The sequence below is a fragment of the Perca fluviatilis genome, chromosome 12 (genome assembly GCF_010015445.1).
Source record: "Perca fluviatilis chromosome 12, GENO_Pfluv_1.0, whole genome shotgun sequence".
In the NCBI taxonomy this organism is placed as follows: domain Eukaryota; kingdom Metazoa; phylum Chordata; class Actinopteri; order Perciformes; family Percidae; genus Perca; species Perca fluviatilis.
This window is the reverse complement of record NC_053123.1, coordinates 1298011-1309288: the sequence shown is the minus strand read 5'-3', so window position 1 is coordinate 1309288 and position 11278 is coordinate 1298011.

The window sequence follows — 11278 nt, the reverse complement described above, 5'->3', positions numbered from 1 at the left end:
TCTAATACTGCCTATACCTTGTTGTAAACAGAGCAAAAGAGAGCTGTGCCTGAATCAGCTATCGTCACGGAGTTATAGGCAGTAAAATGGTGAGTCACTCCTTAACACTAGAGTTTGCTAGCATCCATGCTAATCGGTGCTAATAGCATTAAGCTAACGGGTTAGCTAAGGTGCTGTATTCATATGCCAATAGGGTAATTAGCCACAAAAGGCTAGCAGACTAGCTACTGCATATTGCCTGTGAAAAGGCTAATATAATGATTATATCTATTGGTTATGGAAAGTAATGCTGCTTTTCAAAACTATTGCTAGCTGTGGGTTTTTTGTTGAATGAATGTTAGTACAAATTGTGAGTTTAACTGTTTAACTGGAGTTTATGGTGAAGTAGCTAACTTAAAGAGGCTACTTTTTAGTGCATTCTTTCTACAGTTACAGGGAGGGATAAATAAGCACGCAAGTAATCTAGAGGCATTAAAATGCCTCTAGATTACAACACTGTAGCTTAAGTTATGGGAAAATAATACAATTTGAGAGATGTTTACATGCAATTTATGCAATTAAATTTAGGATAGTGTTAATATTACTAAGGTTCCATACAACTTGAATTAGAAATGCATTGTTTGTATAAAGGTTGCCTATTAATATAAATGTGCTTTTGGTACATGAAAGGGATTTATATACGTTTGATAACAAGAAGATTTAAGAATGGTTTGGTACAAACTGAATAGAGGTTTAGATATTTCAATAGGGGTTAACTGAAATATGACCTCATTTTATTTTCATTGTAGCCTAAGCAATTGATTTTATTACTGAATAGTAATTCAGAGAAATGTTTTGGCCTTATCTACAGGTGGAGGAGGTGAAAAGGCTACGCAGGGGAGGCCCAGTCCACAGAGGGATATTGAATCACATCGATTCTTCACATCCCAGAGACTTCCAGGGTTTAGTGATTCCCAGTTCAGTATCGAGACTCTGAACGTAGATGGATTTCCTTGATTCATTCTTCATGGTGGAAGCAAACCGGAAACCAAACTCATATGGGCCCCAATGTTGAACATCTCTGAACTCTTGTCATCAAAGAACAATTGAGCTCATAGAACTGAAAAGGGTTTCTTTTGTGTGCACACTTTATTTTTTCAGTTAGTTTATCTGTATGTATGCCATATTTCTGTGTATATTAATACCACTTTACTTGAGGTCAAAGAATATATTTGTTACACTGTCATAATGTGGTAATGACAGCAAGTCTTATCTATGATATCTTAATGACAAATACAAATGTTACCACTTTACTTGAGGTCAAAGAATGTTTTCGTTACACTGTCATAATGTTGTCATGACAGCAAGTCTTATCTATGATATCTTACTGACAAATACAATTGGCACCACTTAAGGTCAAAGAATGTATTCGTTACACTGTCATAATGTTGTCATGACAGCAAGTCTTATCTATGATATCTTACTGACAAATACAATTGGCACCACTTAAGGTCAAAGAATGTATTCGTTACACTGTCATAATGTTGTCATGACAGCAAGTCTTATCTATGATATCTCAATGACAAATACAATTGGTACCACTTTACTTGAGGTCAAAGAATGTTTTTGTTACACTGTCATAATGTTGTCATGACAGCAAGTCTTATCCATGATATCTTAATGACAAATACAATTGGTACCACTTTACTTGAGGTCAAAATATGTATTAGTTACACTGTCATAATGTTGTCATGACAGCAAGTCTTATCTATGATATCTTAATGACAAATACAATTGGTACCACTTTACTTGAGGTCAAAATATGTATTTGTTACACTGTCATAATATGGTAATGACAGCAAGTCTTATCTATGATATCTTAATGACAAATACAAATATTACCACTTTACTTGAGGTCAAAGAATGTTTTCGTTACACTGTCATAATGTTGTCATGACAGCAAGTCTTATCTATGATATCTTAATGACAAATACAATTGGCACCACTTTACTTGAGGTCAAAATATGTATTAGTTACACTGTCATAATGTGGTAATGACAGCAAGTCTTATCTATGATATCTTAATGACAAATATAATTGGTACCACTTTACTTGAGGTCAAAGAATGTTTTCATTACACTGTCATAATGTTGTCATGACAGCAAGTCTTATCTATGATATCTTAATGACAAATACAATTGGTACCACTTTACTTGAGGTCAAAATATTTATTAGTTACACTGTCATAATGTTGTCATGACAGCAAGTCTTATCCATGATATCTTAATGACAAATACAAATTGGTACCACTTTACTTGAGGTCAAAATATGTATTAGTTACACTGTCATAATGTTGTCATGACAGCAAGTCCTATCAATGATATCTTAATGACAAATACAATTGGTACCACTACTTGAGGTCAAAATATTTATTAGTTACACTGTCATAACAGTGTCATGACACCCAGTTTTGTGAAATTTCCTGTCAGACATCTATCTGAAAAAGTGCTAGAATTGGTCTCTAATCTTGCTCATCTAATTATAATAATCATTAGGTCAAAATGTCCGGAATACAAAAAGAGGTGAATTTCTGTTTATGTCAAGTTGTCATGACAAAGACATCCTCTGGTAATGTCATCCTGGTTAATGTCAAGTTGTCATTACAAAGACATCCCAAACTAATTTAATGTCAACTCGTTATGACACAAAGTACAACTTCAATTTAATGTCAAGTTGTCATGACCAAGACAACTTCTGGTAATATCACTTTGATTAATGTCAAGTTGTCATAAACAAGACAAGCCCAACAATGTCAACTTGTCATGACAAAAACCGAATGACACTTAAATGACAGAAGTCATAAACGTTTATGACTTGTTTATAAGGTTTATGACACATTCATGACAGTGTCATGTCATAGTTATGACAGTGTCATGTCATGGTTATGTCGGTACTGTCAAGTAAAGTGTTACCGATCTTTTTTGTTTAACCAGAAACAGCCACGATATCGCCATCGCCAAACTCACCAGATACCATTTAAATTAAAACAGTACTTTTACTGTGTATAGAGCCAGCATATTTTTTAATGTAAATATCAGTATTAATATTAAGGGCTTAATTTAACCAAACCAGACTAGTGATTGTTGGAACAGTGGAAAGACGAACCCAGACGGTTATGTTAAAGCTTTAGTGTGTAACTTTTTAACAGAAGCTCGAGTTAAGATAATTATCTTCTGAAGAGTCCATCATGTTTTTTAATCCTCCGTGTCCTCCTTGGCTACTAGCAACTGCGTGGAGGAGGGCTTGTGTCATCTGTATGCGCCGACAGTTTTGTTGTCATTACTTAGAATTCCTCATGGGGGAGACAGAAACTACACACTATAGCTATAAATAAAAACAATTTTACTCTTTAACAAAAAGGTCTATCTCTGGATGGATCCTTTCTATAATGTTGTCAGTGTCCGTGGCAAAACAGCACTTTTAGTGGACATAAATTGAAGGTGCACAATTGCTCAATAACATTACATTGTAGCTTGTTTTGCCTTGCTTAATACTGGACTAATTTCAAAGAATTGTGCCGACCCTCTCTCTCCTTGGTTGCTGTTTGGTTTGTTTTGCTGCACCATACAACGCTACACATACATTCTTTCACTCATGCACACACTGATCTTATTGAACTCACTGATTACACATCCCACTGTTAGTTTAATTGTATTTTTGCTTCATGATTTAAACTGAAAAATCATTTGTTAATTGGCTTTGTTGTGTGCATATCCCTTTTCTTTCATGGCCGTGCGGTCCGGTTTGTGACAATTGTGACTTAGACACAAAAAAGTGAAACCTGAAGTTACCCTTTCAGTGTACTGACAGCTCAGTTTGTACATACAATGCTTCTGACAGACGCTTTCTTCCTGCGCCGTGCATTATAATCAGATTCAAACAGACTTAAAACACATGCACACACGCCTCACCTTACTGAGGACCAAACCACAACACAGACCCGAACACAATCCCCTCCCTCTCTGCTTTCTCATTTACCTGCAGCTATCACTCAGTCTATCAGCACCTTCCATCCAACTACACCCCGTAGGCCGGACCCTCTCACGATCCGTGTTAAACACACACGTGTTATCCTCATCAGCCTATGTGTTATAAACCAGAGTAATCTCACATCTCTGGCTGCTCTTGCACCTTTTCAATTTCCTGGTAACCTAATCCTTTCTGTTTCTCCATACCTCATCATAGCCTGGGAGAAAGAAAAAGGGAGGAGGGGGGAGCGCAGGGAGAGAAGGGATAATACATTTTGCCTTTTGATATAACTTGGATTAGGGAAATGGCATACCCATGTGCATGCTGTGAGGCTGTAATCCATTATGAAGGCAAGTCAGTGTTGGATTGGTGGGAAAATAAACATTACACTGCTGTTACTGTAGTTTACTTAGTACCTTCTTAAAATTGTATGCATCGTCATTCATCATCATGCTATTAAGGCAACAATATCGATTATATTTGTTTTTGTTCTTCAGAAGAAGAATAAAATCATATAATCCCTGTAGCATTTAATTATCCTACATGGGATTATTGCTGTTCACATTTGAGTGTGTCATTAGACACATGCATACACGTTGTATTATTGTGTAACTAAATAATGTATGAATAAAAGTTTGGCAGCCTTTGACACCTGAAGTTGCTCAACATCCTATACCCATTCTTCAGGGTTAAAATATCTAAATATTAATCAAGGAATCTCCGTGCATGTGTGTGTGTCTCCCGCATGTGCAGTACAGCAGCGGGGTCAGGGAGTTGCTACATCCCTAGTCTATATCCTTGATGTTCCACTTACGGGGTTGCAGGAAATTCCGCCTGATGCATGTATTTACCGTTTCCTTCCGCTTTCTTTTAAATTCTGTGAATTATTGAGGACTATTGTTGACTCCTCCTCAGATCTCTGCAGGGTAAATTAAGACAGCTAGCTAGAATATCTGTCCAATCTTAGTTTTCTCTGGCACGATTATTTTGCAGCGGCTCTGCAAATAATAGGAACCAAGCAATCGGCCCCTTCCGAACAGGCACACACCAAGTCTATACTGTGATTTTATTCCTCCATCTCTTCCTTAGGTTTCTTCCAATTTCTCTCCCTTAAAGTTGTTTGGGGGGGGAGTTTTACATTATCTGAATCTTTGCTCTATGGACAAAGGGTGTTGTATGCTGTACAGCTTGTAAAGCCCCTTGAGGCAAATTTGGGATTTGTAATATTGGGATGTATAAATTCAAAAGACTTATCTTATGTTCCTGTGTGCCAGTTTATGTGTGCATGTGGATGCTTTGTGTGTTTGCACAGGACTATCAGCAGGAATGGCTGGAGGTCTTTGCCCCTATCTATCCCCACTGAGCTACCAGCAGTTTCTCTCGCTGAGATTCTATTGATGGGTTTGTTAAATGGTGACACAGGTCACAGCACAACCAAAACAACAGCTTATAAAATGATGACTTTTAGTAGTGTCTTTGCCTTTCAGGATGATTTAGGACACTGAACAGGGAGCAACATGAATTTATTTGGAGACGTTTTGGTACTAGTCTACGTTTCAGTTTCTAAATGATGTGTTCTATTGGAAATGACAGCCCAGAACAGCTGACTCGACAGCCTCTAAATTCAGAAATGTTGCCTACATCAATCATTAAAACAGAACTTAAAACAAACTTGTAAAGTTTATGTTCATAGGGCTTCGATTGAAATTGAAGCTGGATATTTTTATGGCATTCCTTTATGGTCTGTGTCTATTTTGGTAACCTTTGTCAGTGCAGATATCACGATCCTGGTTTGCAGTTAGTCATAGCAGTCTTTTACAATACAGTATATCACATATTACGCCCCATTATGCCCCATCTACCCTAAAGAAGGCTTTTGGAAAGGCGATCCCTGTCCCTCTCACTTATGGCACTCCCTGAATAACCACTTCAAAACGCTCGTAAAGCAGCTAGCACGGATGGCTCTGGCCTCTATTGAAAACACATTGGCTCATAATCTATACTCGCTCATAATACAAAGGGATCCAACATCAGTTTCAAGGTCATACACCAATAAAATCAAAGACGGCAATTTGTCAAGAGTCTGAAGTGATTCCGTGCACAGGCCCTGACATCATCTGCAGTCCGTCCGAAACACAAGCGTCTACGCCGAGCCGAGGAACGGCGGTTGAGGCTCGGCTGTAATGTTCCTCATGCCAGATGTAAATCATAGATTTTCCCATTACAGATCGGCCTCTGATGTAGCTGCAGCTGCACATCCGGATGATGCCCGATCTGTCATCTTTCGGACGTGAATGGCTTACGAACGGCGCATATCATTGGAACCTGTCATTCGCCAAGGGGAACGTCCCTGAAAATAATGATTTGTTTAAAGGGGGTTAGTGGGTTAAGCAGGCAGGCAGGCATCTGCTGTCAATGAGCATTCACAAGCACCCGACACACGCACCCAATCCTCATTAACAAAGTGGTGCATGAGAGTGGGCTGATTTCATGGTGAAGTTATTGTACTGAGGAGGAGTTCTTTTGGCTGTGATGTCCCTCCAGGTGGCTTTCTCTGGCTTCCCGGGGCTTGAGCTGAATTCCCGGGCCTGCTGCCTGAAAGCCTTTTGTGTGCTCTATCAGGTGCAAAGCGGGAGCTCTTCTTTCTTCTTGACGGGTTTGATGATGCCCAGCAACTGTCATCTGTCAGCAACATCTGTGGGAAGCAGCTTGTTTTCAATGACTGTTGATTTTCTGGCCGTACCTGTCAGTCTGACTCGTAGAGGCTCATAACAGATGCTGTCGTACTTTTAAACTCATTAAGTGCATCCCACACTGTGTAGTGGTTGTCTTTCATTTGGAGTGACATTTTTGGTTTTTTGGTTAAATGCGGATGGATTGGATCCAAGTGTGTGAGTTGTAAGAAATCATTCAACGGGCAGAAATTTGTGCATTGGATTATCAAAACCTGCCAAATCAATGATGTCAGTTTGGATTTCTACATGAATATACTGTATGACATATGACTTAAATTTAAATTTGAATAGCTTACATGGTCAATGTTTGCATTAGTACTGCTTGCCTCACTTTAATGCACAAATAGTCAACAGCAGTGCCAAGCCGAATAGAACTCCATCTCAAATATTCATCCAAGGAAATTTTCCCTGATTGCAAAGAAATATCCAAACCTATCAGGGAGTTGGAATCGTTTCATGTTTAGCTTATGAATAAGTAGAGGCAGCTCTTTCCAAATCCAGCAAAAAGGGATGATAGATACACATGATAAGTATGTATGACTCCCATACCAATAACTCCTGAGTCGCGGAACAACCCCTGCAGCCCTGTGTAATCCCTTTGACGAATAGCTACAGTGCAAATCTTAACTGCAGCCATTCTTGATCCAACAGCCCTGTTCCAGGACCAATTGGCAGGGGCCATTAGGGGCATTCACATACATTTAGATCATCCCTCTGTTTGCATTACCCAGGCACAGATAATCTGTGTATACAGTGGGAAATTAGGGCAGAGCAGCCCTAGGCGCTGTCGAAAGAGACCTCCACATGTTCACTTCAAAGGGGCTGCGCCTGAGTGGAAGCAGGTGGGTCTTGTCCGGAGTCAGGCACAGGGTGGGCCAGGCTGGGCGGAGGAAGGAGGGCGGGATCCCTGCAGGCCAGGCTGTGTGTGGTGTAAAAGGGGGTCAGTGCATGTGTGTCGGTGCAGGGCGAAAACAGGCCGCCTTAAAAACTGATTAAATTCATTTTAGTTATTATTTGGTCAAGTACAAATATGTTTTCAAACTGTGTCACTGATGCAACGTGACATATTTGTCCTGGGAGAAGTCCTCTGGAAAATGTAATAGTTGCTTCAGGCTGCAATGTGTTTGAAACAGCAAAAAGAAAAAGTGGTAGCAATAGCAAACCATGTGTCCTACAAAATACAGTATGTCAATATAGAACTCATTTGCTTAGCCAGATAGAGATAGGTAGATAGATAGATAGATAGATAGATAGATAGATAGATAGATAGATAGATAGATAGATAGATAGATAGATAGATAGATAGATAGATAGATACTTTATTGATCCCCAAGGGGAAATTCAAGGTCCCAGTAGCTTAAAGACATCACACACAACATACACATACATCATAAACAGGATGATAAAATAACAAATAAAAAAAGACAAACAAACCCACATGAATAATATGGATAATAAAAGAAAAGATTCTAAATAAAAAAAAAAACACATGAATGTACTAAGGGATGTATAAGCATGAGACGCTTGCAGTGTCAGGGCAGGTAAGGTGCTCTATGGTAAGGTGCTCTATGTGTCATGGTGGTAGTGCAAATAAGTCCAATAGTGCAAGGAATGTAGACATAGTAATATAAAAACTACAGTATATAGCAGTGCAAGGATGACGTTTAAAAAAATAAATAATAAAAATAAAGAAAAGACAGGATTAAATAGGGAATAAAGTAGACAGTAGGATAGACACAAATCAACAGTTGAGTCAGCCAAGTCTGCTTTGGAGGATACCTAATTACTGCCTGAATAATGTCTGCAGGCAACGTTTCTCTTCCAACCCAGGGAGGTATCCTTGCTGTATACCACAGAGGAGTCATACAGTAGGTTTCTCACCAGCAAATTTAAGGAAAGAGATGTCACAGATGTCGCCCACACAGTGTGAGCGACATCTGATTTCTTAGACGTACAGAAATACCACAACAATTATCACTTAGAAGAAAAGTGGCCAATGAAAAAATAAATCTGCCATGTGGAATAAGAACGTAAATGAGAAATGTCATAGCATTCCATCTGAAAGACACAAGATTTAATATATTTACGTGTGTGTGTGTGTGTGTGGCCAGACTTAAACCCACCACCTGTGTGTGTGCAGGTTTCCTCTGATGGTGCAGGACTGTGTCTGTTTGTGTGTTTTCCTTGAGGTTAAATGCTTTGTTTCCCCTCTAATGGCTCCCTCGTTTGGTCCAGCGGAAGAAGGGGAGAAGGGGTTATTGTGTGAGCCATTTGTCACCGCCTGTCTGAGTTGCTAGGTCCTCGCTGACACCATAAATACTTGATAATAGTTCATCTGGAGAAAAGCTGTTCCTTACACTCCTTTTTTCCTGCCCTGACCTCATGCGGGCCTCTTTCTTGGGTCTCTTGTGTGACTGCACTGGCTCTATGGGAGCAGTAAATGTATGTTTATGCTACAGGTGCTGTACACCCTGCATGTTGAGGTATAGCACTACATTTCCAAGCATTGCTTATGGGAATTGTGTCCATGACCTTGCTGGTATGGTCTTTACAGATGATAAATACATTTATTTTCCTCTGCCATTTGAAAATATAAATTGCTAAAACATAATTACAGCACTTTTTAACCATACATTTACCACAGTGAAATGAGGCCAGTACTGACAGTATTGGTGGCCTCTCTAATAGCACAAAAAAAATACTCCTTAATGCACAGCAAAAGTGAGGGCAGCAATACTTATGTTTTCATACATTGTTGGTGCACCAACAAGTTTCTGCACAATAAAATGTGAAAGAATGTGTTTCATCAACTAACTTTCATGTGAACAAATACACCATTATGACATAATTAATGGAGCATCAGTAACTCTAATCAATCCTGACATTTCAATGCTGCTGAAACATCTTCCATGCATATTTATCTGCATATTATATATTTATCTGAATATATGAATTTGTGTCTTTAGATTCATGTGTACTGCGTGCGATCAGCCACTATGGGGATATAGAAGCATATGATAATGAGAAGCAGATAGAAGAAGCACAAGCAGGTACTGCAACATCCATGTGTTCAGAAGCTCTTGTGTCAGTCAGCCTGTATGGCATCTTTTCTTTAATCCACCTCAGCCAAGCGCAGTAACTTTCCAAAAAAATGCATTTTGAAACAAAAAATGCAACAAAAAAGACATAAGTTTAAAATATGCTACATAGCCTCCGGGCATGGCTGACAGAACTGTGACAGGCCCAACTGCGACAGTTGAAGCACATTGATTGATGAGCTTCATGTGAAGGCCCCACAATGGTTTTCATGTGTCTGCAAACAGCTGCTTTTAGCATTTGCAAACACATGCCTGAAAGAGTCCACATACATAATGCAGGAAGTGAGCGTTCGCACATTGTCTCCTCTGTCAACACGCCTCTGAGCTAACAGGTTTCTGATTAGCAGGTGACCTTTTTACTGTGCGCTTACAGAGGATGTTCACAACATCAGTGTAATATAGAGTTTCTTCGAGAGACAGGCAAACAACCCGCTTCTGCATTCCAGCATTTTAACAACACACACACACACACAAACTCACACACACACACACACACACACACACACACACACACACACACACACACACACATTGTTACCACAAAGCAACGTGTTCTCAATACCAACTTTGTCAGTGGTTCTCAGCGTCAGATACCATCACAAAAAAAGCAGCTCGACCGCAGCGCTGTAAAATGATGTAGTATTAAGAGCAACAACGGTAGTGAGTAGTATGAAAAACCAAATATCCACATGATGAGGATGGTTGGGGGGGGTGGATGGGTCAAACAACACAGGACTTTCACCCCGGAGATCGGGGTTAGTGTCCCATACTTGTACCCCGTGTCACTAAAAACATACATTTTATAACCCCACCCACCATCTTTTCCTAAACCTAACTGTCCCGTTCTTCTGACGCATGTCACTTAAGTGTACGTTCCGACCCAGTTACAAAAAGTGACGCCAAGAGTCCTGACCAAGCTACATATGACGCTAAAGGAGACTTTTTGCCTCAGTAACAAACGCCAAAGGCCCCTGACAACAACTTCTCAGAGGCAGCACAGATCACAAGGATGGAAGATTCTTCCCATCTCTGTGCTTTACTGTTGGAGCATTTCCAAAACAGTCACCATGAAAAAAAAGAAGGAAAAAAAAAACCTCACACTTACACTTTCCTTATGGCTGTATGTCATGAGCAATATTTTGAATTATGGTGTTTCCACAAACCTCCATGCTCCAGCTCTGCTGCCAAAACTTTGTCTCATTTAATTACATGTACATTAAACGTAGAGTGTACAGAGTACACTGTGGAGTACACCTCTGCAGCTAACCTCTGTTGACATGTACCATTATCACACGTCTGTGGGGACATATTGAGCAAAGAGCAACCCCACTGTTCTCGCCGCTCTTTGGCTTGTCTTATGATCACAGCCACAGAATCAAAAACTTTTTTTTTTATGGTCTGACTAAAGCTATAATGTGTATCCCTGTTGTGCTCTGT